The sequence below is a fragment of the Paroedura picta genome, chromosome 6, assembly GCF_049243985.1.
Source record: "Paroedura picta isolate Pp20150507F chromosome 6, Ppicta_v3.0, whole genome shotgun sequence".
Lineage (NCBI taxonomy): Eukaryota > Metazoa > Chordata > Lepidosauria > Squamata > Gekkonidae > Paroedura > Paroedura picta.
In genome coordinates, this window is record NC_135374.1 from 95,500,789 (window position 1) to 95,526,820 (window position 26,032).

Genomic DNA, 26,032 nt, shown 5'->3' on the forward strand with positions numbered 1-26,032 from the left:
GTGTCACACCAAGGTATTCTTCAATGGGTTCGCTTGGTTGCCTTATCGTTGTTAGTTCCCTTTTTTGGTCAGAAATTGCAGCGTTTTGTATGTCTCTCACCTTGCAACATTCACAGTTTGGCTCCAATAGAGCTCTAATCTTGGTTCTGAAGACAGGAATGCTGTCTGTAGACTTCAAATGGCAGGGTTTTGTCAATACAAAAATGCAAACATTTACACTCCAGTATCTAACCGACATGAGAAACAGCTTTTATAAGGGCAGACGCTGTCTGTTTTTAAAGAACACTCATCAGTCATGTCCATCAAAGAGAGAAAGAACATGCATTATGTAGGCGCATAGAGGATTGTCTGTGTGACTTTCCTGGGGAAGGAGGCACTGTCCTTTGGTGCTAATCAAAAAAGCACGTGAACCTAGAAAACTATCTGCTCATAGAAGTAATGGCTTGCTTTTCATTGCCTCATGCATCCAGCCTGCTCTTTCAGCCTGTGAAAAGAAAATCGTTGCATGTAGTGGTACTCAAATTGTGGGCCATGATTCAAAAGTGAGTTGACTGCAGCAGAGCCATAAGGCCAGGAGGGAGGAGAAGGATCTCCATGACCTGAGAGAGGAGCTTCAGGAGACTTGCTGGTAAGTTTGGGCTTCTTTTATTTACTATTTATTGATGTCTAATTTGATTTATAGACCACTCCTCTCGCTCTAGCCATTTTGGGGGCAGTGTGCAACAAAAAATAAACAACAGTTGACTGTACATAAAGCAACAATTAAAAGTTAAAAGGGTTAAAATTAGTTGCTGCCTGCATTGGTCTGTATGGTGTTATAAGGCAAATCAGCTAGACTGAGAGAAGTTGGAAGCGGGGGGATGAGGGGAGAGAGGCCCAGTTTCTGTGTGGTATAGTCTGCTTTCTTGGTTGGCCACAACCAGAGGCCCGGTGGAAGAGCTCTGTCTTGCAGACCTGTGGAACTTAGCAAGTTCCATCAGGGCCCTGATGTCTTTGGGGAGCTCATTCCACTAGGCAGGCACCAGGGCAGAGAAAGCCCTGACTCTTGTTGAGACCAAGTTAATTTATTTAGGGCCAGGGATCCTCAATTGATTGGTCTTACTTGATCAAAGCATTCTCTGGGGAATGTATTCCGAGAGGCGGTCCCTCAGATACACAAGTCCCAGACCACATAAGGCCTCAAAGGTAAGTACCAGAACCTTGAAATACAACATGCTGCTCAGTAATGTTGTATATTTAGAAACATGACGCATGAGCTGCCCTGACCTGGATGTCCCAGGCTTTCCTGCACTTGAATCTCAGAAGTTAAATATGGTTGGCCCGAATAGGAGACCACCAAGGAACTCCAAGGTTGCTATGCAGAGACGGGCAATGACAAGGCACTTCTATTCATCCCTTGCTTTGAAAAGACTGTGAGATCAACATAAGTTGACAGCACTTCCCACCACCACCAAATAGGAACGTGGGTGGTTTTGACATTTTTTTTAATTGGGGGAGGGGAAAGTAGCACGGACCTATTTCACAATAAATTTAGAATGGTATCCTTCAACATGGTGGAGAACCATTCATCTATGGGCCTGTTGCTATGCTGCTTCTCCATTGCTGAAGATAACGCCATGTAGCTTGTTTTCCACCCCACTCTTATATCATAGAAAGCCTGAAAAGACATGGGAGGGGATGCTGATGGCTACTACTGCCCTTTACTTGAATTACTTCTGAAGGTGACCATTGCATGGAGCACCGTGGCCAGGTGATCAGAGGACAGGTAGGGTGCTAGTAGCCATGCCTGACAAAGATGGTAGAACACCTGGCAGGCTACACTGTTGACCTGTGCCTCCAAAGTTAGCGAGGCATCTATGGTCACTCCCAAATTCCTGGCCTGGGGCATGGTAGTAAGTAGCATCCCAGTCAGGACAGGTAAGCTTTATTCAGCTTTTCACACAGCCATATTTAGCAGTTATCCCTTCTAAGCCTATTGAATCTAATGGACTTCAAAATTGTTTTGACTGGCACTATCAGAAACTTAGCTGCATCAAATATTCTGTCTTTCTGGTTAGACTGGAGTGTTTTAATTTTGATGTTTGTAATTTTGATATGCTATATGTGTAAGATTGTAATGACCTTTGGCCACTGCCAATCAACTTACTTGTCTATCGTCAAATATTCTGTTGCTCTGAACAATTTGTTGTTTGAGATGTATTCCTCTGCAGGTTCTAATGCAACATTATCATCACCTCTACATTCCATAGTATGTTTTTTGTACCTGGTTCCATGCATTCAAAAACACTCGCAGCATGTGACAACGTGCTGATGGAGAAATAATTACACTATGTCTCCTTTGCTTTCCTGCCCTTTAATCTCCAAGCTCTACACAAAACAATGCCAAAGTATGAAGAAAATGAATTCTCTGGAGAAAATTCTTACAATATATTTTATATTTGGGATGATATAGGGGAGTCTTTAGGAATTCCCACTGAAGTCTTTTCTTACACTGAATAGCACCAAACAGGCTCTGGCAGTTGTTTTTTAAGGCCAATATGACTTAAAGGGTGTTTCTCCGGTCCCCATCCCCAAAAATCTCTCCACACTTTTTGACTGATGGGAGGTAGCGGAGTAGGGATGCCAGCCTCCAGGTGGGACCTAGGGATCCCCCAGAATTACAGCTCATCTCCAAACTACAGAAATCATTTCCCCTGGAGAAAACAGAGGCTTGGAAAAGTAGACTGTATGGCATTGTACCCCACTGATGTTGCTGTCCTCCCCAAGCTCCATCACCAAATCTCCAGGAGTTTCCCAACCTATCCCCTATCCCTATCCCCACCCTCCCCCAAGTGGTGGTGGTGGGACTTGGCAACCCTAATTTGGAGAGGTTCCTCAAACACAGTGAGCCACTGAAATGCTTGTTAGGAATTGCCAGAGCTTGCTTGGCCTCCTGCCTTTGGTGCAGATACCTAAAGAATTGTCCTCATACCTTTCCAAATGGCCTGAGGAGGCTTCAGATAGTTAATCCTGGTGATCAACACTTCACTCTGTTTTTAGAGGTATCAGGCCTGGAGAACCATCTGTTTTTGCAACCTCTTTGTTTCTTCGGAGAAGCCAGGCCAGCATTGGCCTGGTGTTCTGCAGCTCTTTCCTTCCTTATCAGCCAGGCCTCCTGCTGTTTTCAAGTCCTTGGTGTGAAGTAGCTTGATCAATAATAGTTTATTTAGAAGACAGGTGCTTTGTCGGTTCCCTTAACCTAGGACTTTCTTCAGTCTCTCCTTAATATTGTTTTGCAGCAGTTTTAAACTGGCCTGGAGAACTACCTGTCAGTATTCTGACTCACTCCTTAAATATTCCACTGAAACTCTGTGTTTATTCTAGCCAGAAATGTTCAGAATTCACACCATATATTCACTTCAGTGAAATTATTATCAGATATCTATCCAGGAACACGTGCCCTTTTTAACATGCATTAAGTCCATATTTTTTAAAACATATATACATTCACATGACCAAATAATACCATGGAATCCATTTTTCATGTTTCTGATTATTAGAAAGATAACATTACATCATCATAGTAAATTACACTCATGACAAAGATAATCCAAATACAAGAACATCAATATAAGTTAATACAGGAAGCGATTTCTCAGTTATTTGTCCACGTGTCCACCTATTGAATCTCTGTCTACTAGTCAGTTTTCCTACACAACTATCATAAATACTTATTATTATTGTTCACGTGGATTGGCTTGAAATTTCCAGTTTCAAGCTGTGGCTCTCCTTAGGGTGGAAAGATAGAGCCACTGTAGTTTATGCCATGGTAACATCTAGTTTAGGTTACTGCAACATACTCCAGTGGGGCTGCCTTTAAGGACAGTCCAGAAACCACAGTTAGTGCATTATGCAAATTAATCCAAATCTAATAATAAATAAATTACATTAAATGCTACGGTCGGAATGTTGACTGGAGTTGCATGGAGGACTATCACTTCAGTCTTGTTTCATCTACGCTAGACCCCAGTTTGTTTCTGACCCAGTTCAAGGTGCTGGCATTGATTTGGGGGGGGGGCAGCATACAAGAAGTTGGATTTTTGTACCCTGCTTTATAAAATCCGGAGAAGTCTCAAAGTGGCCCTTCCTGCCTGCCCTTCCTCCCCCCACCAAAAATACCCTGTGAGGTAGGTGAAGTTGAGAAGAGCTCTGAGAGAGCTGTCACTGGTTCAGGATCACCAAGCTGGCTGTATGTGGAGGAGTGGGGAATCATACCAAGTTCTCCAGATTTAGGCCACATAGAATCATAGAATAATAGAGTTGTAAGGGATCTCCTGGGTCATCTAGTCTAACCCCCTGTAATATGCAGGATATTCACAACCCTGTTGCTCATCCACTGTAACCTGCCACCCCCTTGAACCTTCACAGAATCAGTCTCTCCGTCTGATGGCTATCCAGCCTGTTTAAAAATTTCCAAAGATGGAGAACCCACCACCTCCCGAGGAAGCCTGTTCCACTGAGAAACCGCTGTGTCATGAACTTCTTCCTGGTGTTGAGAAGGAATTTCATTTGAATTAATTTAATCCCATTGGTTCTGGTCCGTCCCTCCAGGGCAAGAGAGAACAACTCTGCTCCACCCTCTATATGGATGCCTTTTAAATACTTGAAGATGATTATCAAATCCCCTCTCAGTCATCTCCTCTTCAGGCTAAACAGACCAAGCTCCCCTAACCTTTCTTCATATATCTTGGTCTCCAAAACCCTCACCATCTTTGTTGCCCTCCTCTGGACACAGTCCAGTTTATCTACATCCCTCTTCAGCTGGGGTTCCCAAAACTGAATACTGTATTCCAAGTGAGTCCGAACCAGACCAGAGTAAAGTGGGACCATCACCTTCCACGATCTGGGCACAATACTCTGTTTGATACAGCCCAAAATCCCATTCGCCATTTTAGCCACTGAGTCACACTGTTGACTCATCTTCAATGTGTGGTCTACTAAGATTCCTAGATCCTTTTCGCACTTGCTACTGCCAAGACAAGTCTCGTAACCACTACACCAAGCTGGCTCTGCCCTATGAAGTGACCCATCCACTCCAGTCCTTTTTGAAGGACCTGCTCTGGGTGTCCCTGTTTCACAAGTCCCACAATAAAGTTATTGGCCTCCACCCCAGTTTGGGGTTTTATGACTGTTTATATGTTTTGAATAAATTATTGTATGCATAATTTATTTTAATTTTTTCATGTTGGTTGTTCATTGCTTTGAGGACCCTATTTGGGTGGAAAGGCATCACAGAAACGTTTTAAAGAACTACATATTTAAAAAAAACATTTCTAGCTGCCACAGTGAAATACTACAATCCTAAACATAGTTATACTCTTATAGGCCCATTGATTTCTATGGACTTAGAAGGGTGTAACTCTCCTCTATTAATACTGTACAGCAGGCTTTCTTGACCAGATTTTCATGAAACCCTGGGATTTCTTGACAGCCCAGGAAGAGTTTCCCAAATGGGGGAAAAGTTATTTTTAATATATGTTTTACATGTGTTAAACATTGATCTGGTGATACGACCATCTATGGTCATGTCAACCCATGCCCCTCCAAATGGCCAATGTTGAGCCTGAGAGTGTGGGAAGGGGAGGAGCCCCTGGCAGACATGTTTACAACTGTGCTTCCCAACAATTGCACCAATTCTGATGTTTCTTGAATCCTGAAGAATGTTTCAGGTTTCTCAACAACAACAAAAAAAGAGTTGAGAAAGACAATGAAGTTTAGAAGATATTTCAGAATCAAAAAACAACTGAATTTTCATCAATATGGTGTTCATTATATAAATGAGTCTTGGTGGGCGAAAACTGGCAAAGTCATCCAAAGATGAAGGGAATTGCGAAGTTTACCTCTTGCAGCTGCCTGTCTAGAGAGCCTTACAACTGGTGAGTTAAATTTAAAAAACAAACAAACCCTCCTGCCCAGAATAGAGCAAAGAGATAGAATCAGGCCTTTCTCAGCACATATTTGGGGTACAGCATTGAGAAGGTACAGAAATACTGTTGTGTGGAGGTTTGAGACAGGGCGATTGATGCCACTCACATGGGCAGCCTACTGGCACCACCAAATCTGCTAGGAAGCCACTAAGATAAGAAGTCATGTTGCTGACCCGGTTTTAATAAACCCTAGCTTCACTTGTTCTTTGAATCCCGTGTCTTTCTTCCAGAGCGCAAACAAACGACAAGGAGAGATATGAGGATGATCAGAGCAGTCTTAACATGTCTGCACACAAGCTGGCGAGTTCGTTATTAAATGATCCGAGCTTTGCTCCTTTCAGCCAGGCCGCCTGTTCATAGAAGCGCAAACACGGAGACAAAAGGCATTGAGAGCCATTTGAGCTGATTTCCAAATTTGTATCTGAGTGGCACCCATCCCTTTACGGGAGCAGAGCGAGGGCTGGCTCCACAGCACTACTGGAATGCTCTCCTTGTGGGCTGCCATCCTAACAAACACGCCAGATATGGCTGCTGAAATGAGAAAGAGTGGGATGGGATTGCGTTTGGATGCTAAATAATGACACTGAGAAAAAGTGCCTGCCAGGTGGGGTATGGTTCAGTGCATCAGGCTGAAGGGTGCAAAAACACTAGAGGAGCTGCTTCAGCTGGGGAGAATTTAACTCTTGGCTCTGCTGAGTAGCAATTAAATTCAGGGAGGAGGAGGAAAAGGGGATTATCGGAATGTGCCGCCTGGGCTTCGGGTCGCTGTTGTTCTCGCTTTGCTTGTAAATGCGGTTCTCTCTCAAATCTGAATTCTTAATGAACCTCTGAAATTAATCGATTTCTGAAATGTAGAAATAACTACCTTTCACGAAAGCTAAAATGTTCTTTTAAAAAAAAAATCTCCAAAGCAATTAACCATTTATAAATGTTTTTAAGCCATTTATCTATGACACAGCTCTTGTGACGGAATGGCATTTGTGTATGTGGAGGAGGGGGTGGCAATTTCTCCCAGTTCTCCCTTCTCATTGCCTACTCCACTTTGACCTTTGAGGAGGGCAGGATGCTGTTCCTGTTGGCTGCAGAGGAGAAGACGTGCAGTAATGGGTTTAAACTTCAAGTACAATGATATACAGGACAAAATTTTTCACAGTCAAAGTAGTTCAGCAGTGGAATAGGCTGCCTAAGGAGGTGGTGAGCTCCCCCTCACTGGCAGTCTTCAAGCAAAGGTTGGATACACACTTTTCTTGGATGCTTTAGGATGCTCTGGGCTGATCCTGCGTTGAGCAGGGGGTTGGACTAGATGGCCCCTTCCAACTCTATGATTCTGTGATCTCAGTGCTGTTTTAGCAGGCCTGCACACCTGCAAAAAACATTGTGAGAACTCAGTGGTCTGCTGCAGGAGGGGCGAAAAGGGAAAGTCCGTGGATGCTTGGATAGATGCCAGGATCCAAGTTGCTCACTTCCAGGGAACAAAAAGCACAATAAGCTTTATTTTATTTTTTTAGGAGAGGATGTATCCTGCAGAAGCTGAAAAAACCTATTAAGGGAGACTGATGGATGAAGAGATCTAGGTCTCACGGAGGAATGAAGAGAGAACGAATATGCCAGAAAAGGCTGCTGGAAATCTCAGGTATAAGAACAGAAACTGGGGGAAAGAGGATGAAGAGAAAAACCATGGTCTATGGCCCGAAGGATGTGTAGGGGGAAGAAACATTTTAAACATGCTGGTATTCCGTTCATATGTCATTTTGGGTTTTAGAGCTACCTACCAAATGGTTAAAAAGCATGAATGGATCATTCTCCTTTAAGTAACTGAGCTTCTTTGCACCCTAATTTGATCTATGATTTTCTTCTTCTGATTTTCAGGGTAATCCTAAACAGAGTAATACGCTTCCATGCCCACCTATATTTAGGATTGCACCGTTAATTCCTTCAGCATAGAACTCTGTCCATGATCACTAAACTTGGAGATGTGTTATGGAATTTCCCCCAGTTTTTTTTTTAAATAGTAGCCATTTTGTAGGAAAGACGTTTGACTTCTGTGTTTTGCACAGATTTGACATTCAAAACCATCTCCTGCCTGTCATGAACTGTTTCATCTTAGCATGGAAGGATGAGTCCTCATTGGAGTACGAGGATAACCTGTCCCAAAGGCCTGCCTTGGCAGGTCTTCCTCATGGGGCTGAGGTCTCAGGGTCTTCCTAAAGAGACCCTGAACCAGCACTGATACAAGGCTTGGAGGCGCCAGCAAAGACTTGCCCATGACCAGACCCATCACAGACTCCCAAAGCACTCCAGAAGCAGAGCAGGAGATAGCTTTCTCTTTTGTAGCCCTTCAGCTTAAATGGTGTTGCATAGCTCATCTTTCCTCTATGTAAAATACTTCTGTTTTAATCATGTTCTGCTCCCTTATGTTTTGTTTTTAAGTTGGGTGTGGGGCTATGTATGAATAATCTTTACAATTCATGGTTATAAAAATTACAAAAGTAAAACAGTATTTTCCCATAATCTAACAATTATTAATTGCTTACGAGAGTTATGGTAATTCTACCTGTTTCCATAAACTTAACGTTTCTAGCTTCTTGATGAGCAGTCAACTTCTGTCCCACATCTTAAAAGGCCATTTTTTAAAAAATAAGGGAGGAGCTAACCATATTTAGCATCATTTCTCTATATGGAATTTAGAACATACTAATAGAATTCAATATAAAAGACTTCGGCTCATTGGAATTCTAGTCTGCCAAACATCAAAAGTTACCCTCTGTATCATTTTTATGTCTTTTCCAAAAAGGAAACCCATATTCTTAAAATTAATTTCCCCAGCCTATATAGTATATGTACCAGTATTAAGTTTAAATGAAGTGCAAAGGTACTATTGACTCCTGGGCTGCCTCATTTGTTGCCTCATGTACAGCAGTCAATTAGAGGGGCGCAAGAGAGGCAATTTGAGCTCTGTCCTTTTGTGAAGTTGATGTATCCACTATCCCTGGGCATGATGTAGGATCAGAAGTTTGCCATTTGAGGGCCTTCTTCAGATTGGCAGTGTGTCATGGTGAGTGGTGGTATTCTCTAATAAGGCCCTGGTTATGGTTAGGTCATAACCGTGCAAGGAATAAGGCAAATTACTACAACCTAGGTAGAGCTAATTGGTGAGCACCCTGGGCCATCTCAGTGGGGCTCTTCCCAAGGTAGCTCATTACTAGCTAGAGTAGCTGTGTGGGCTAGGGAGGGAATGTGCTTGATAGCTGAACAGTATCAACTGAGCCCTTACCTGCTTGAGTTAGCAATGCCAGCCTCCAGGTGAGACCTGGGGATTCCCTGGAATTACAGTTCATCTACAAACTACAGAGATCAGTTCCCCAGGAGAAAATGGCTGCTTTGGAGGGTGGGATCTGTGGTCTTGTACCCAACTGAAGTTGTTGCCCTCCAAAAGCTCCACCCCCAAATTCCCAGGAATATCCTAACCTGGATCTGATGTCCTGCCAGTAGCCAGAGGGGGCCTGGCAGCCCCAGCTGGACATACATGAAGGAAGGGAGATGAGACTTAAAACTTCTCAGTACTGTTTTGTATGCTGGAGAAGTTAAACAAAAAGGCTAAGTGAGAGTCAGAGTAAGTTTACCCAACATGCTGGTATGCATAGTAGGCTGCTTCTTGTCAGAAATCAGGGGTAATTATCTGATGTATTATAAAAAGTGGTTAACCCACACAGAGCTGTCCTGTCCTGTCCTAATCTTGAGGAATGTATATCTTCAACACACTGGGACTTTCATTGGCTAAGCATTGTGCTTTAGAAACCGCTTTATAATATCCATTCCGTCATATCACTCCTTTGTGTTTTATAACTCAAGATCGTACAATTTCCTAATGAACTTTAATCATCTTTTTTAAAAGAAAGGGCCATGAGTCCTGATAGGCAGAAGAGGAAGGAAGGGGTAACATGTATCACTGGCTGCATCAGCTCCCACAACCAATAGGTGTACATCCAGTATGGTTGCCATGGAATGCCCCGCCATTGGCAGGAGCTTGGGGGATGCAAGAGGTGTTGGTGTTGTGTGCATCATAGTGTCACTTCCAAGGGATGATTGGAAATGACATTGTGTAATTATGAGAAACTCTAATATCCACACACATCAACCACAGCAGGACTGAATCACACTGGAGTATTAATTTAAGGATTTCATGTACCTGTGCTTTCACACATCAAGTTCTTTAAAATGGCTAATAATTTATAAAATGATTATTTATAAAGTTATTTTATGTAAATTTAATACAATGCACATTCAAAATTAAAGTATACAAAGATTACCGGATGTGGTAAAATTAACTTAATCCAGTATTTCTCAACTTTTGAGAAACTCCTGAAATATTCTTCAGGCGTCAAAAAACCCCAGAAGTAGTGCAGTCTTGTAGAATATGGTTGTATAACAATAGCTGCATACCCACCCACTTGGGACTCCTGCCCTTCCCATCCCCTTCAAGCCCATCATTTACCTGGGGGGGGGTCAATATGATGGTCATATCACCCAATAAATGTTTAAAATTTTCTTTAAAAATATTTAAAAATGATTAACTCTCACCCATTTGGGAAATCCTTCCAGGGCCATCAAGCAACCCCATGATTTCATGAAGCCCTGGTTGAGAAAGCCTGCCTTAATCTATAAATCAACCCGTAAACATCACACCATACACAGCAAACACGTTCCAATACACAATCTAGACTTTCTGGAAGTTTTTGGACAGTCTTTAAGGATAGTTCCAAATCTCATGTTTTGTTTTGTTTTTTAATGGGGATAGGATTCCTGTAGTGCCCCATAAAGCAGTGGTTACAGCATTAAGCAGAAAGGGCTCAGCAACACCTTCTGGAACACCTTCAAGCAAACACTGAACACATGTCTCCTAGGCTCATATTTGATCTAGTTGACCAGAAAAACATAACCAGAAAGAGCCAGAAAACCGTCAGAGTTGAACTATGCTTATCAAAGCCAGTTCCATAACGCAATCAGATTGAATCCAAACTAAAAAGGCTGTGGACAGTCAACCTCATCCAATAATAACAAAATACGATGGTGGGAGACATCTATCTTCTACCAGTGTATGGGTTTCTGTGTGCGATTCTTACAGGGAGGAGGAAGAGGAGGAGTTGGTTCTTATATGCCGCTTTTCTCTACACAAAGGAGGCTCAAATCGGCTTACATTCGCCTTCCATTTCCTCTCCCCACAACAGACACCCTGTGGGGTGGGTGAGGCTGAGAGAGCGCTGATATCACTGCTCGATCAGAACAGTTTTATCATTGCCGTGGCGAGCCCAAGGTCACCCAGCTGGTTGCATGTGGGGGAGCGCAGATTCGAACCTGGCATGCCAGATTAGAAGTCCACACTCCTAACCACTACACCAAACTGGCACCCGGGCACCTGGTGAAGTGTGCTAAACCCTCCACCACTTGTTTTGTACACTCAGCATACTAACTCAATGATATCTTTCCCTTATTTAGACCTGATGAGCCCAGTTTACAATCACCTTCCCTTCCTCTCCCCACAACAGACACTTTGTCAGGTAGGTGAGGGTGAGAGAGCTTCTGACGGGACTGCTTGTTCAGAACAGCACTATCAGGGCTCTGCCTAGCCCAGGGTCACCCAGCTGATTCATGGAGGAGTGGGTCGAAGCCGAGTGTGCCTCCCTGGGGCCGGGTATGACCAATAAATTTGCTCCTGCAGAGTGTAATACTCTGCGGGGGGCATAGGGCAAAAGGCGGTCCCTAAGGTATGTGGGACCCAGACCACGAAGGGCTGTAAAGTTAAGTACCAGAACCTTGAACCGGATCAGGGCAGCAATCGGAAGCCAATGCAGCTGCCTCAGCACAGGCTGCATATGGGCCCTCCAAGGTGTTCCTGTGAGAACCCTAGCAGCCGCATTCTGCACCAGCTGCAATTTCTGGATCAAGCCCATGGGCAGGCTCATGTAGATCGAGTTACAGAAATCTATTCTGGAGATGACCGTCGCATGGATCACTGTGGCTAAGTGTTCAGGGGACAGTAGCCGAGCCTGGAGAAGATGGGGAAAAAGCCTTTTTGACCTGAGCCTCCAAAGTTAACGAGGCATCAGAGGTCACACCCAAGTTCCTGGCCTGGGACGTGATGACCAGTTGCGTCCCTGCCAGGGTGGGAAGACGCGCTTCCTGAGCTGCCCCCCTACCTCCTAACCACAGGACCTCCGTCTTGGAGGGGTTGACTTTTAGGCGACTCTGCTCAAGCCACCCAGCGACTGCTTCCAAACATCTGGCAAATTGTTCTAGGGGAGAGTCTGGGTGGCTGTCCATCAGGAGATACAGCTGGGTGTCATCCGCATATTGATGACAACCCAAGCTGTAACTCTGCACCAGTTGAGCCAGAGGGTGCATAAAGATGTTAAACAGCGTGGGGGAAAGGATTGAGCCCTAAGGAACCCCACAAGGGAGCCGAACTGGGCCCGACAGTTCTTCCCCCACAGCCACCCTCTGGGTCCGGTTTAGGAGAAATGAGCATATCCAGCACGAGCCTGTGCCCCGTATCCCCATCCCGGCAAGGTGGGAAGCCAGCAGGTCATGGTCAACCATGTCAAATGCAGCTGACAGATCTAATAGAACCAGCATGGCTGTACCGCACTGATCCTTACCTCCCTCCCAGGAATCCATACACCCATTCTGAACCATGGACCTGTTCGAACTGTTATTTCTAATAGAATGTTACTTTCAGTTATGATTGCCAGTGTCATTATTGTTGTAGTCTGTTTATATGTTATGTAGAGCTAGGTAATTATATGTTATATATACAAAGTCCCATGTACTGTTTTTCCATTCCATGTGAAGTGCCCTGAGCCTCAGGGGAGGAGGGTACACAAATATAATAAATAAATAAATAAATAAATAAATAAATAAATAAATAAATAAATAAATAAATAAATAAATGAATGAATGAATGAATGAATGAATGAATGAATGAATGAATGAATGAATGAATATGGAGATAGTACACAACAAATAAAAACAGTATCACTTTTATCATTAATTTATTTTGGATTTAAACTATTTTGCAGGATGGCCTTGCCTTAGATTGCTTGGAGTTAAATGAGGTAATAATCTATCCTGCTGTGCATTCAGGTTAGAACAGACGGCAATTAAATGCAATCTGTACCTTAAGGCATTGCCGCGCAATACAAGAATGTGATTCATTGGCAGTTTAATCAATGTCTCACTCTCTGGGACGACTTTCAGTAATTTACTCAATGATTCAAGGAGATGCATGAGTCCTGATGGTGGACGATCTTTCTTCTGTGAAGCTCTCTCCTTTTTTAAAGGATGCATTTACAAGTTATTCTAAGTAACGTTTTATTTTTTCTCATATCGCTTGGTGATGTACACTGCAATTCTGAAGAGTTACACCAGGGGTAGTCAAACTACACCCTCCAGATGTCCATGGACTACAATTCCCTGGTGGCAGGGGCTCATGGGAATTGTAGTCCATGGACATCTAAAGGGCCACAGTTTGACTATCCCTGAGTTACACTCTTCTAAGTCCATTTGAGTCAATGGCTTTAGAAGGTTGCAACTCTGTGCAGCATTGCACTGATAGGCTGTAGTCCTATTAACCTTCCCAGAGCATAAGCCCCCTGGGTGAAATGGGGTGGATGTCTGACCTGGATGGCCCAGACTGGTCCAACCATGTTGTATCTCAGAAGTGAAACAGGGTCAGCCCTGGATAGTATTTAGATGGGACACCAGGGTTGCTAGACAGTGACATACTGTTCATCTCTTTCTCCTGAAGGCCCTACAGGGTTGCCTTAGGTTGTCTGTGACTTGACAACACTTTCTTTTCTACCACAACTTCCGAATAGGGATGTTTGAACACCTGCCAGTTCAACTCATATCCTGTTTGCCACAGCTGATTAATCAATGGACTGTTCGCAGCCTGGTCATGTCTATTTGTAGAATCAAGAAGCCATCAGAATCCATATGCACCCCCCCCTCCCCGGTGACGAGGATCTGCTGGGAATCGTATTCTGGTCTCCTACTGAGGAAATGTTGCTTTCTACTCAAAGTAGTTTTTATGCAGGATCAGGAGGTGTTGACTTGAATGGCAGAGAAAAGGAGCAGATTGCTTTGGTTTTAGAGATAAGATGAACTTTCTCCTCTCCCGCAGCAACATGGTTTGCCAAGGAAGGATCCTTTTTTCCTTTCCCTTTTGGCAATGGGAAGATTAGAAGCACTGATTCTGTTCCTCCCAACTGGGCAGGTCAGAAGTACCTTTTCTTTCTTCTTCTATAGGGAGATCAGGAGCTGTGTGAGAGCCAGTCTGGTGAAGTGGTTCGAATGCTGGGCTGGGATCTTGGAGTCCCAGTTTTGAATCTCCACTCTGCCGTTGCATCTTGCTAGTCATGCACTTTGAGCCTAACTTGCCTCACTGAGTTATTATGAGAATGAAATTATTTTAAGTACTGTAGGGAGAAAGGCAGGATGCAAATGCAGCAGTTCTTTTTTTGATCAGCTACTGGTATAGCTGTTTGAGTGACAAATAGGGTTGAAAAATACCTGGAAATTTGGGGAATGATGTTTGGGGAGGGGAGCGACCTCAACAGGGAGATACCTCTGAAGAGTGGAGAGATACATGATGTGATGTGATTAGAGACTGCCTTATGAAGTCTTAAGAGTCAGTTAACTCAAGGAGCATACTGGTGGATTTAGAAAAGAAGTTTAGAAACCAAAGAGTCAGACTGTTTCTGCAGCTGTTGCAGTGGCCTCCCTAAAGTCTCACAGAATAACAAATCTTTTACATACAGGTGGGAGGGGAAAGAGAGCTGGAAGATGCATTTAAAGTGTGGTCCCTTCTCTGCCTGGAAACGGGAGCAAGTGCATACAACCACCCCCGGCCCCTGGAAACTTTTTGGATTTAGCCAAATTGATCCAGCTGAATCTTAAAAAGGGAAGAGTGCTTTGGGAGCTTCGGCTTGGGCCCAGATTGGTTCAGACCATATCCAAAACAGTCCAATTTTTTGCATGTGCACATGCTACACTGGAAGCATATCCATTCACAAACCACCACAAACATCATCATGAACATCATGGCAGTTACCCTGCCATGACCTTTACTTTGCAAACCGCGATCTGTCCAAAATTCATGAGGAACCTTTGTTTGTGAGCTGGTTTGTGGCCATCTCTATCAATCACTGAAGGGCAGAGGCCAGAGGCCCTTTGTCTAAAGTCATCAAATATTTGTACCCAAAGTTTAAATGAAAAAAAGTTTTGACATTCCCACCCAATGTAGTTCTGTCATACATAAGGCAATATATGAATTCACTTTTCAGAACATAGATGGATTATTTCTGATGTTAATGTTTGACATGATGAATTCCTCATGTGGAGATACATCATTGCAGAGTTGCACGAGACCCCTCAGGTGAGAATAAAACAACACCAAGGGGAAGTTATTGCATCAAAGGAACAGCTTGAATAAAAACAGTGTTTGGAAATTCCTGTGGAGCCACTGGGACTGAACTGTAGTCTTGCCAGCAGGTGCTCCCTACTCAGGTTGTATCCCTCAATGACATTACCTCCTGTCGTCTTGCACAGGGAGTACTTTGTGCTCCAACAAACCTGTTGAGTTTGTGCTACCAACATTTAACAAAAGCAGGACCTGGGAGGAGGATAAGGTGCTCAGGTAACAAGTTGGCTAACCATAAAAAATCAGGCATTTCCTGTAAGGACCACAAATAAACACTGATATTACAGTTGTTTAAGCATGGCTGGCCAAAGTTCTGCTCCAACGGTTGTGGTATTTACAGGTAAACAGAGGAGTTGAAGGGCCTGCTGTGGCAAGGTGTCCTTGAAATCTGTCACCTCTACTGGCTCAACCAGATGTTCAGAAAAGATGGCAAAAGTAGAAAGTTTTGAAGTTGGAGAAGCTGACTTTTCAGATTTATATTGAATCTGCCTTTTTCCCCCTAGATATTAATTAAAATTATACCAAGGACGGACCTACAAGACTCACAGAGGATGTACCGTCTCCCCCATCACTGACCCCAGAATGGCATTAGCATTCACTTTTGAGCCCAATCTCAGAAGCAGCAGTGTCTAATAACTGCTCTGAGCATAGAGCGACTCCCAGAGTCCAGAGCAGCTTCTGGAGTTCTCTGCCACCATTGATGGGCTCAGAGCAGTGCCCGGAGTCCTCCTCTACCACCAGCTCTGCAGAAACAGGGTAAATGTGTGATCTGTGCATGTGCAGATTTAGTGGTTGGTGGTGGGGTGTTTATTCTCCCAAGTTTATTTTTTCATGTTTTCAGATTTTTCTGCAAACCGGGTGAGTTCCTCCAAGTTTGCAGAAGAATCTGCTTTTAATCACTGTAAACTCAATCTGTAGATATCTGTTGATCAGCCCATGCTTGGCTATAAGATATAGAAATGACTTGCTCGCTTTGATCTTATTTATGCTTGATGGATTTTGTTATACGAGCCATTTGAACCAGAGCGGCAGGAATGGAAATCGGGGGAGGGGGGGGCGACCCAAATTATTTGAGGGTAACAAACACACCCACAATTGACTTTTCTTTTAAGGGTATTAAAATTAAAATACAGAATTGGGATGATTGCTTGATCACTTGCTTTAACCACCCATGTGCAATTTGAATTAGCTTGTTTTGTCCATTCAGTTCACTCCTTCTTTGATTATGGTGGATGGAGGCTATTTTTTATTATATGTTTGCATACATATTCAACAACACCTGACATAAACAGATTCTCTTCTGAATACAGAAATTCTGACCTCTCTTTATTGAGCAGTCATGTTTTACAAGGGATTGAAAACTACTGATTACTTTTTACAACATTTCCTTTGCAACTAAATGGGGAAATTATAGCTAATTGTCACTAACCGGACAAAGTGCCCAGTGTGTTTATTGCTCTACAGTTGTTTTTATAACACTTGACCTTTTTTTGGGGGGGGGGAATTCGCTCATAAAATGTCTCCCATTACTATAGAACATCTTAGCAGAGAAGCCAAAGAAAGTTATCACTTCTCTCTCCTACTTAAGGAAACCATCTATTTTCTATAAATCAGACCCTCCTGAGTCAATGCTTTGAAGAAATATAATTCAGGCATTAAATATGCTTTGTATTGTGTTGGTTTGTTTTAAGGCAACGGAGAGAAAGACTGTTTAAATGTTCAGTGAAATTCTACTTGTTGATAATTTGGCAAATGTTTTATATGTTGATGCATATGTACAGTAACAGTTATAAAACTACAAAAGGAATACCCCCAACTGGACTAGGGGTTAAATGACCAGGTTTGCCATTTGCCTGAATAATTTCAGGAGTAGGAATAAAATGGAAGCCATGGTGCTAATTCCTTTAGGAATTTCCCGCAAATCTCTGTGGTAAACACCCAGAAGTGATGTCATTGACCCTCCATCTGGAACAGTAATCTTATCCCCTATGACTTCTAGAAATTTCCTCAACCTCTTTTTCAAAAAGTGGTAAAAATATTCAAGGGATCAGGGTGTTTGCAGGTTTATTTTTTTTTCCAAAAGAGAGTTCAACATGCACAGCCCTAGCTGCTACTATACATGTAATTGGTTCAGGAATGGGATCAAAAAATTATTTCAATTGTAAGCCAATCTCAAGAATAATTGCTGGTTAAAGAGAGGTATAGTAATCATGGGGTTGTTATCTAACAAAATTAAGAAATATATTATCTAATGCTTAGTAAGATCATAATTAAAATTATAATACAAATTACATGATAAATTTTAATAGCTTATTCTCTCTCTCTCTCTCTCCCCCTCCCCCCCCCTTTCTTCCATTCTCCATAAGTAAAACAGATACGTTTTAAGGTTTATATTTTTTATATTCTGTTATCTTGGTTAAAATAAGTAATTTATTATTCTTATTATGTAAGTATACCCATAGAAATCAAATACTAAATTAAATTAAATTGCTAAATTTTACAAGATTTTGGGAAATAATTGTATATGTTTATTAATATCAATATCTGTTCCACATAATATATTTCTGGTAAGGGCTTGGAGGAGGAGTTGGTCTCATGGCTTAAGTGCCACTCAGTGCTTAACACCCACTCAGGGTGGCTATCTCGCCCCTGAGTGCTGCCTCTTCCTCCAACCAGCTTGTTTGTCTGTCCAGTGGCCAGCCAATCGCCTTCTGTCCCCCACTCCTAACCACCCCCTCCTCCTTCCACTTCTCTCAGAAGCTGCAGATCCCTCCTGTGTGAGAGCTGCCCCTGCCGATGAGTTCCCTAACAGCTGCCTGCAGCTTTTCCAAGTCCTGGGGGGAAGGAGAGGCCAGTAATTATGGCAGCCAACTGAATGTCTGCAGAATTGGAGTGATATGTACTTTTTGCCTAGCTCCAGATAATAACCAACCTTTGACATTTTGAACTAACAGGAGTCTCCAAACTGACTTTGAGGGGAGGCCGACATAGAGTGCATTACAGTAGCCTAATCTTGATGGCATGGATTCAGCTTGCCAGATTGGCTCAGTCAAAGCAGGAGGTCATCCTGTAGGCTAGGTTGGGTTAGAAGAAAATAGAGTTTGTTTGGGGTTTGCAACGGTGTTGACGTGCTTCTCCAGTATAACCTCAAGGCTGGAACCCATCAAAAGTGGGAGGCACAATGTCCTTCAAGACATCTGCCTGCCCAGCCCCCATTGCTCCTATCTTCTCTAAGTTTAGTTTATTGAACATCCAGTCTCAGGGAGAGTTCTAGGGAACTCAAAAGCTCATAAATGTTTAATGTCAGTTTTTTGGTCCTAATAAAAGGTGCTAAACCGATTTCAATTCTTGTTTCTGGTTCAAGATTGTCCAGGCAGCTTCTATAGCAGAGTGGGTATTTGAATTCAGACTTGCACCTGACAAAACAATGTTTTAATCATGCCATAGAGTGCTGGATTATTAAGAACAAAGTTTTAGTCCAGCGGGACCTTTAAAGCCAACCAAGTTTTATTCTGGGCATAAGTATGTGTGTGCACACTTCTTCAGATACCTGCTGCTTCAGACCAACACGGCTACCCACCTGAAGCGATGGGATTATTGAATCACTTTTTATTGTGTGCTTTCTTCAAAGGAGCTCTCTTCAAACAGAACTACCCTATAAATTTGAAAAAACAAACAAATAAATAAGCAAGCTATGCTTGCAGTATAGTGATTATCCCAGGGGGTCAGTTTATGCAAGAGTGGGCATTTGAACCCAAGCCCCCTTAGTGCTAATCTGATAGTTTAGTAGTGACACTATACTCAAATCCCAATTCATGCCTGGAATGATCTTGGCATTATATAAAGGAACTATAGAAAGAACACAGTTCTTGTTCAAGTTAAGATCATAAGAGCTGTTTTTCTGGCAACATTCTATTTTGTACTTGGATGTAAATACATAATTGAGTTAATTCTGCATATTTGGAGTAATGAAAAATTGGGGTGGGGGAGCGACTGCTTATTATCTGTGCTAAAAACCTGAAGTTCAGCTATGCATCTTAAGTAGTAGTTATTTCCATTTATATACATCCTTATTACTTGAAAACGGGGTATGTAAGTTGGTAATTTTTTTAAAAAATCGCAGCATAGCTTTTCATAGTTGCGACGTGATTACATTTAACAGTATAATTTGGATATATTTGATGTTCTATATATTCACTATAAAGTTAAAAAGTGATCTTTTATTAGATGTTTCAGTTGGATTCCTGTCAGTGGCTGCAAGTTTGCCACGAGGTCCACTCTGAAATCTTTTGCTAGGAGTCGTTAATTATTGTCTTTTTTTCTTTAAAAAAAACCCTCATCAACGACCCATCTGTCAAAATCTTATAAATTTAGTATAAAGCTCTAAAATATTTTGAACGCTCTACTCGTCTGGAGAATTTATGACTTTATAAACTACATTAATATATTCATGACTTTCCTCTTACTAATGAAGGGGTTGTTTTGTATTCACACCCCTCTGCAGGGTTTGATGTGGCCCACTCTGTTAGTGTTGATGTTAAATCAAGCTCCATTTAGTCAAACAGCCAACATGATGTCATGTTTTGAGCATCAGTCAAGGATCTAGGAGAAGTGAATTTTAATCCCAACTCTGCCATGGAAGCTCACTGGGTAACCTTGGGCCAGTCACACACTCTCAGCCTAACCTCTCTCAGAGGAAGGTTGTGGTGTAATGGTTAGGAGCAGTGGCTTCTAATCTGGTGTGCCCATTCCTCCACTTGCAGTCAGCTGGGCGACCTTGGGCTCTTCACAGCCCACATCATGCTGTTCTCATCTTGTCAGAGCTCTCTCAGCCTCAACTACCTCACAGATAGTCTGTTGTGGGGAGAGGAAGGGAAGAGGATTGTAAACTGCTTTGAGACTCCTTCAGGCAATGAAAAACAGGGTAGAAAAAAACAACTTCTTATAGGGATAAAATGGCGAGGGAGAGGAGAGACCAGCGTAAGTCACTGTGGACCCCCGCTGAGGAGAGAGGCAGGGTATATTGTTGGCTATTCCAGTTTGGAAAACCTTGGAGATGGTGGCATTTGGAGAGGGGAAGTTGTTCAACAGGGAGGCAATTCCATATAATCCATCCTCCAAACTGCTGTTTTCTCCAGGGGAACTGATCTCTTTTAATCTGAAGATCAGTTTGTAATTCCAGGAGAACTCCAAGCCCCATCTGGAGGCTGGCAACCACAGCGACATATAAAGGAATTAAATAACTAGATGTCTGAATTTGTACTTGTAAAACGTTAGAGGCATTGAAAAATGGCTCCCCCCCCCACCCCCGGAACACCAGGCTCTGAAATTGTTTTGTCCTTTCTCTCACTACGTGACTGTCATCTCGTTCCCATCTTGCATGTGTTTGACCTGGCCTAAGTACCCTTTCCTGATGGCTTATTTTTGTGGGTGATTTTTCCAAGGACAACTTGGTGCCCTTCCAGAAATTGCAGCTGGCCTGTCAACGTCAAAGGTCCCCTTTTCCCTCAGAAAGGAGATTCTAAAGCAACAACACTTCGCAAAGATACCCCATTGCCCACGTTTGAAGAACCTGCTTTCCTAGCAGAAAGTCTGTTCAAACACCACAGATACTCAGCTAGAAAGCTGTTGTCCTAAAATATATTCCTTTGTTAAGTTCTTGCTGCTAACCCTGGAGGGTATTGACAGCCTATTATTTTTTCATATGTGCCATCTCTACCCAGGAAACTGAAAGAATTACTAATTATATCCTTTGCAAACGAGGCTAGCAGAATGGCTTTTGTTCACCAAAAATTCTTAAGTCTATTTGACATGCACACAGAATTCACTATGGATTCCCCCCCCCCTTCCTAATGTACATCCACTTCAGTTGCATGTGAAGTTTGGCATTTGAAGCTAATTGTACACTCTGCTTGGGCTGCTGTGTATTCAGCCAGTTTGCTTGGCTGCGCATTGCATTTGTACTTAAGGCTTAATTGATCATTTTGCAGAAGGTTTTGTATGTTGTTTTTTGTGTGATTGACATTGGCACTATTATTTTTAAAGGTTGCACTAGCACTGCTGGAAAAGGCCATGGTGGTAAGCAATTAAAATGAAGGTCACTAAAATAAATCTATTAACAAATGCACAATGTTTCTGTAGACCAGTTTATACCCCCTCAACCCCTGCTACAATGCTGTTTCATAAACAATTGTACAAAGGGGGAAAAATGATGTTGAAAACTTGACCATGGAGCTGTGAGTTTATTTGGCTTAAAAGAGTGAGTGAGTGAGTGAGTGAGTGAGTGAGTGAGTGAGTGAGTGAGTGAGTGAGTGAGACCCTTTCCGCACTACTAGTGGTGCCATGCTGGGCTGCCACTGGGTGTTTGCGACAGGGCAGTTTGCCCTGTTTCTTCCTGGGTCCAGACGGGCGAGTAGGCTTAGATTCGCCACTCCCCTGCATTCAGTCAGCTGGTTGACCTTGGGCTAGTCACAGTCCTGTTCTCACATAACAGTCCTGACAAAGATCTCTCAGCCTCACCTACCTCACAGGGTGTCTGTCAAAGGGAGAGGAAGGGAAGACGATTGTAAACCACCTTGAGACTCCTTTGGGTAGTGGAAAGCGGGATATAAAAACCAACTTTTCTTACCATCTTCAACTGTTTTGTTTTGTTTTTTTATCAAATTGACACTGACTTATGGAAACTTAAGGAAAGCCCTGGCCTCGCTAGAAGATGAGGCCAAAGAACCATAAGAAATCTATGTTAAGAATGTATAAAGAAAGTGTATGTATAAAGAAAGTGTATGTGAAAGAGAGAGAGAGTCATAGGCCTGTTCCAGTCCTGTTTCTGGCACTGGGGGAGCTTGGCCTATGCCACTGAAGGCTCCCTTTGGTGAAGAAGAACAAACTGGTAGCCAGCCCAGAGTGCTGTAATGGCTCTATTCACAAATTATCTGAAAATCTTTCTGTGCTGTCACTTCCTTTGCTGTAGGAGTGGCCCGGCCTTTGTGAAACGTGCTGAAATACATATCATTAGGAGAAAGGAATGTTTTAGGCTTCTGAATGGAGACCTGCTCTGACACTATCACTGTTTGAACATTGCTGGATTAAACTTTGATTCCAGAATGGAGTTTCTATGGGCATCATTTCCGTGCTTGATTTCCCCACTTCTGCTTACACAGGCAAGCCAAAATGCCCCGTTTCAGTGGACTGCTGCAGAAGTAATGTGGGAAACTATTTCACAGAAATGTCATTTTGGATCCAAGCCTGAGACCATGGAATGTGACCTGGAGGTATGACTCACTAATATCAGTATGCCATGTATATGATTCATATATAAGAGGCCCACCCAGGACAAATTTTGAAGAATAGTGGTCCTTCTCTTGTTTGTTTCTTAATGTAGCTGCTAGAGCCATATTTGTGTCATTGTTGTCAATGAATTCTTTGTCTTTGGTGACACTGGAAAAACACTGAATATTTAAGAGTGAATCATTGCCAACAAAAATGGGGAGGGGGGAGTGTCAAACCAAAGTGATATTGTTTGTTTGTTTGTTCTATTTTCTTCCAGCCCAAATGGTTGTCTCATTGCTATATCAGCTATCTCTTGAAAACCTGAGTCTACAACTTGGCTATTGAAACCTGTAAATATATGCCTTTATTATAGGCCTTGCCAGGTACTGAGGGCTGACATTTTGACAGATGCTTGCACACAAGTGGCTAAAAATATTGTTTGCAATATTGTCCCCTGGCACTCCATGGTTATACATTTGTTTATCTTGCTGCAGTGTTGCATCTCCTGTACTTTTTAATGCAGGGGGTGATGGATTCAGAAGCTGACAAAAATGAATGCATCCACAATTAATTTGCCATCTGCCATAGCTGCATGAGAGAATGAGGAATAATTTTCCACCCCTTGTTACCATGATGTTAAGTTAATTGTTGAGAGTCTACAAAAGATCTTTTGAGTCATGGCGGAAGATGGTCATTACTTGGCATATTGAGGGCAGCATTTTGTAAATCCACATATCTACTCTGGGCAGGGAGTGGGCATTTCTCTTTCACAGTACAGAACTAGTTAAAACTGATACAATGAAAGAGGGAAATTCCTGTCTTACTGAAAGTAATCTTCTTTCTAGGAGATTGAAAGGTTCCATATATACTTGTGTAGATATACATATGCACAGCCAGATATATTAAGTGGCAAGGAAATCATAGAGATGGTATCCTTCTTTGCTAATCACATATACTACTCCTTAGAAGTATTATTCCCTTTGACTAGGGCTGAGCTGAGTTTTTGTAATTTACAATTTCTACATCCAAACATATATTTTGGATAAAGAAACCATTGTTCAGTGAACTGTACTCATATTGCTTGTAACATCCATTTGTTTTCAGAGCAGTTTGCACTATTTCCCCCCATAATCTTTTATGCTGCTCTCCTTTTCACATAAGAGCTAAAAATGACAGGTGTAAAAGAGTTGCCTAAAATTTGACCAGTCAGGTAAATCCAAGTAGGATATATATTTTTTTCTAAAGATTTAGTTGGAACGAATCTAGCCTCTAAAGGAAACTGACCAATTTGTGCATATTTGGTTTTCATAGTTGAACTACTGTGTGAAAGTTTCCAAGATCATTTCCAAGTCAGTTCTGCTTAAGAATTTCAAAGTAGTTCATTATGGAAGTCAGAACTAATAGTGAACTAGCAGTAGTTTTTCATCTCCTGCCCTTCATTTCACAAATTTATTATTTATTATTTATTTTTTATATTTATATACCGCCCTCCCCGAGGGCTCAGGGAGGCTTCCAGGAAACAGAAAACGATACAGATAACATATGGTAACAGGTGATAGCAGTAATAACAATAAAATTAGAAAATAGAAATTGCAAGAACTTCTTCAAAACAACACAATAAACTGTTATTCAGTCAGTCCCAGACTGCCATTCTTGGAAATAAAGATGACCATTTGTAATGAACTGATTCCCCCCCCCCCCACACACAAGACAGGTATTTGTTGTGCTCTACTATAAAAGACTGCATAAGAGTTAGGTGCTTTCTTTTAATACATTTGTGGCCCTCAAAATCAACAGGAAATTACTACATATATTTTGAATAAAAAGGGAAAGGGAAAAAGATATTTATATCTTCTCTGTATCAGCACAAATTAGATAAGTATCTGTTCTTTCTCAAACCACACTTAAGCTGTCATCTGCATGCTTATTGTGAGAGACAGTTCCCTCAAAGTATTCTTTTTATCTCAAAACCTTTTCCTGACCAGACAGAAAAATTTGTAGAAGATGGAGTGCTGCTTGTTTTAGGGATGGCTATTCTGGTTCTCATGTAAAGCACTCATTTTTGCAGGCTAGCACAGAAAAACGTGTCCGCATAAAATGTGTTAGAATTATAAGGAAAAAACAAGTATGTTGGGTCATCGAGGGAAAAAGTGTCATCCACTTATCTCACACTGGAAAACAGATGGCAGAAGAATGACTTTGTGCTATAATTGCTGTTTCCGCCTATCTGTGTTTCAGCTCTTTTCAAAATATGCCCCCAATGAGGCTGAATAAAGTGGCATGTGGGAAAAGCTCGTCTGATCTTTGCAGCTGGTGACAGGAGAGACAGTGGTAGGTGACCAGAAATGAAGGCATCAAGTGGTTAAGGAGCTGAAGAGACCAGAGCTCAACCAGGGTGATGAAAAGTGTGAAGGAGATTAGAATGTAAGAATGCCAAAGGGAACGTTTAGTCTATGTGTTGGGTCAAAATGGAAAGAGCAGAGATGGAGATTAAGGAGGAGGAGAAAGAATGGTTTCTTCTTTTCTTCTTGGGAAACTAGGAAGAAAAATACGGCAAGTCAGCTCACCTCTTCTCAGAGAGGAATTGACCTTCCTCCTTCATTTGTGTTTATATAACAATGCTACTCCTTTGAGAACGTATCAGCCTTGCTCTGTCATTTGACCTTAAAGGTGTGTGTTTAAATTGAGTTTCTTTATCCCTTTCTGGAGCCAGAGGGACCTGACATATGAAAACTTGAATGTAGCCATTGTATGCAACTTTGCCACCATGCAAGTCTTCCTTTCAAACTTCAGGATTATTTTCACATCCATCATTTTGCAAGGCACACCATATAACTCATACCCAACATTTATATTATTTCCTATCTTAAGTACACAGTTCACAACAACCCATAAAGACAGGCATTCTGTAATCTTCATATTACGGAATGGTGTCAAAATTAGGAATAGACGTTCATGTTTAAGATCGTCAATTAACCCAGAATTTAGACCATCTGGCTGATGCTCATACTTTGATTTAACATCAATTGGCATTCCGCTCTGTTCATTTCCCAACTGGAAGCTTCACGTTTTGAAGGGACTGCAAACAGAACCTCTCTACAGAGATTGGTTTGATCTGCTAACTACAAATCCGTTTTTACAGAACTGCACAAACTCCTGTATGGGAGGAGGTGAGCAGAAATGTGAGGAACACCCTTAGTTCTTTTTGAACTCCAGATAACATAAAAGAACCCATTCGATGCAAAATGAAGCACAAAGTCAGCCATTGCTTCCGTTCACAGGCAAGGCTGTGTTTAGGCTGGGGGAAATCTTTTTTTGT

The 26,032-nt window shown here is 42.2% G+C and overlaps 1 long non-coding RNA gene across 1 annotated transcript in view; it reads left to right on the forward strand.

Moving 5' to 3' along the window:
* Window positions 1-370: 370 nt before the first annotated feature.
* The window catches only part of LOC143840739 (uncharacterized), a 113,171-nt gene continuing 87,509 nt past the window's right edge, over window positions 371-26,032 (forward strand). The window contains exons 1-2 of the long non-coding RNA XR_013232364.1: window positions 371-628; window positions 7,475-7,599. This is a non-coding gene — a long non-coding RNA (uncharacterized LOC143840739). The remainder of the gene's footprint in view (window positions 629-7,474; window positions 7,600-26,032) is intronic.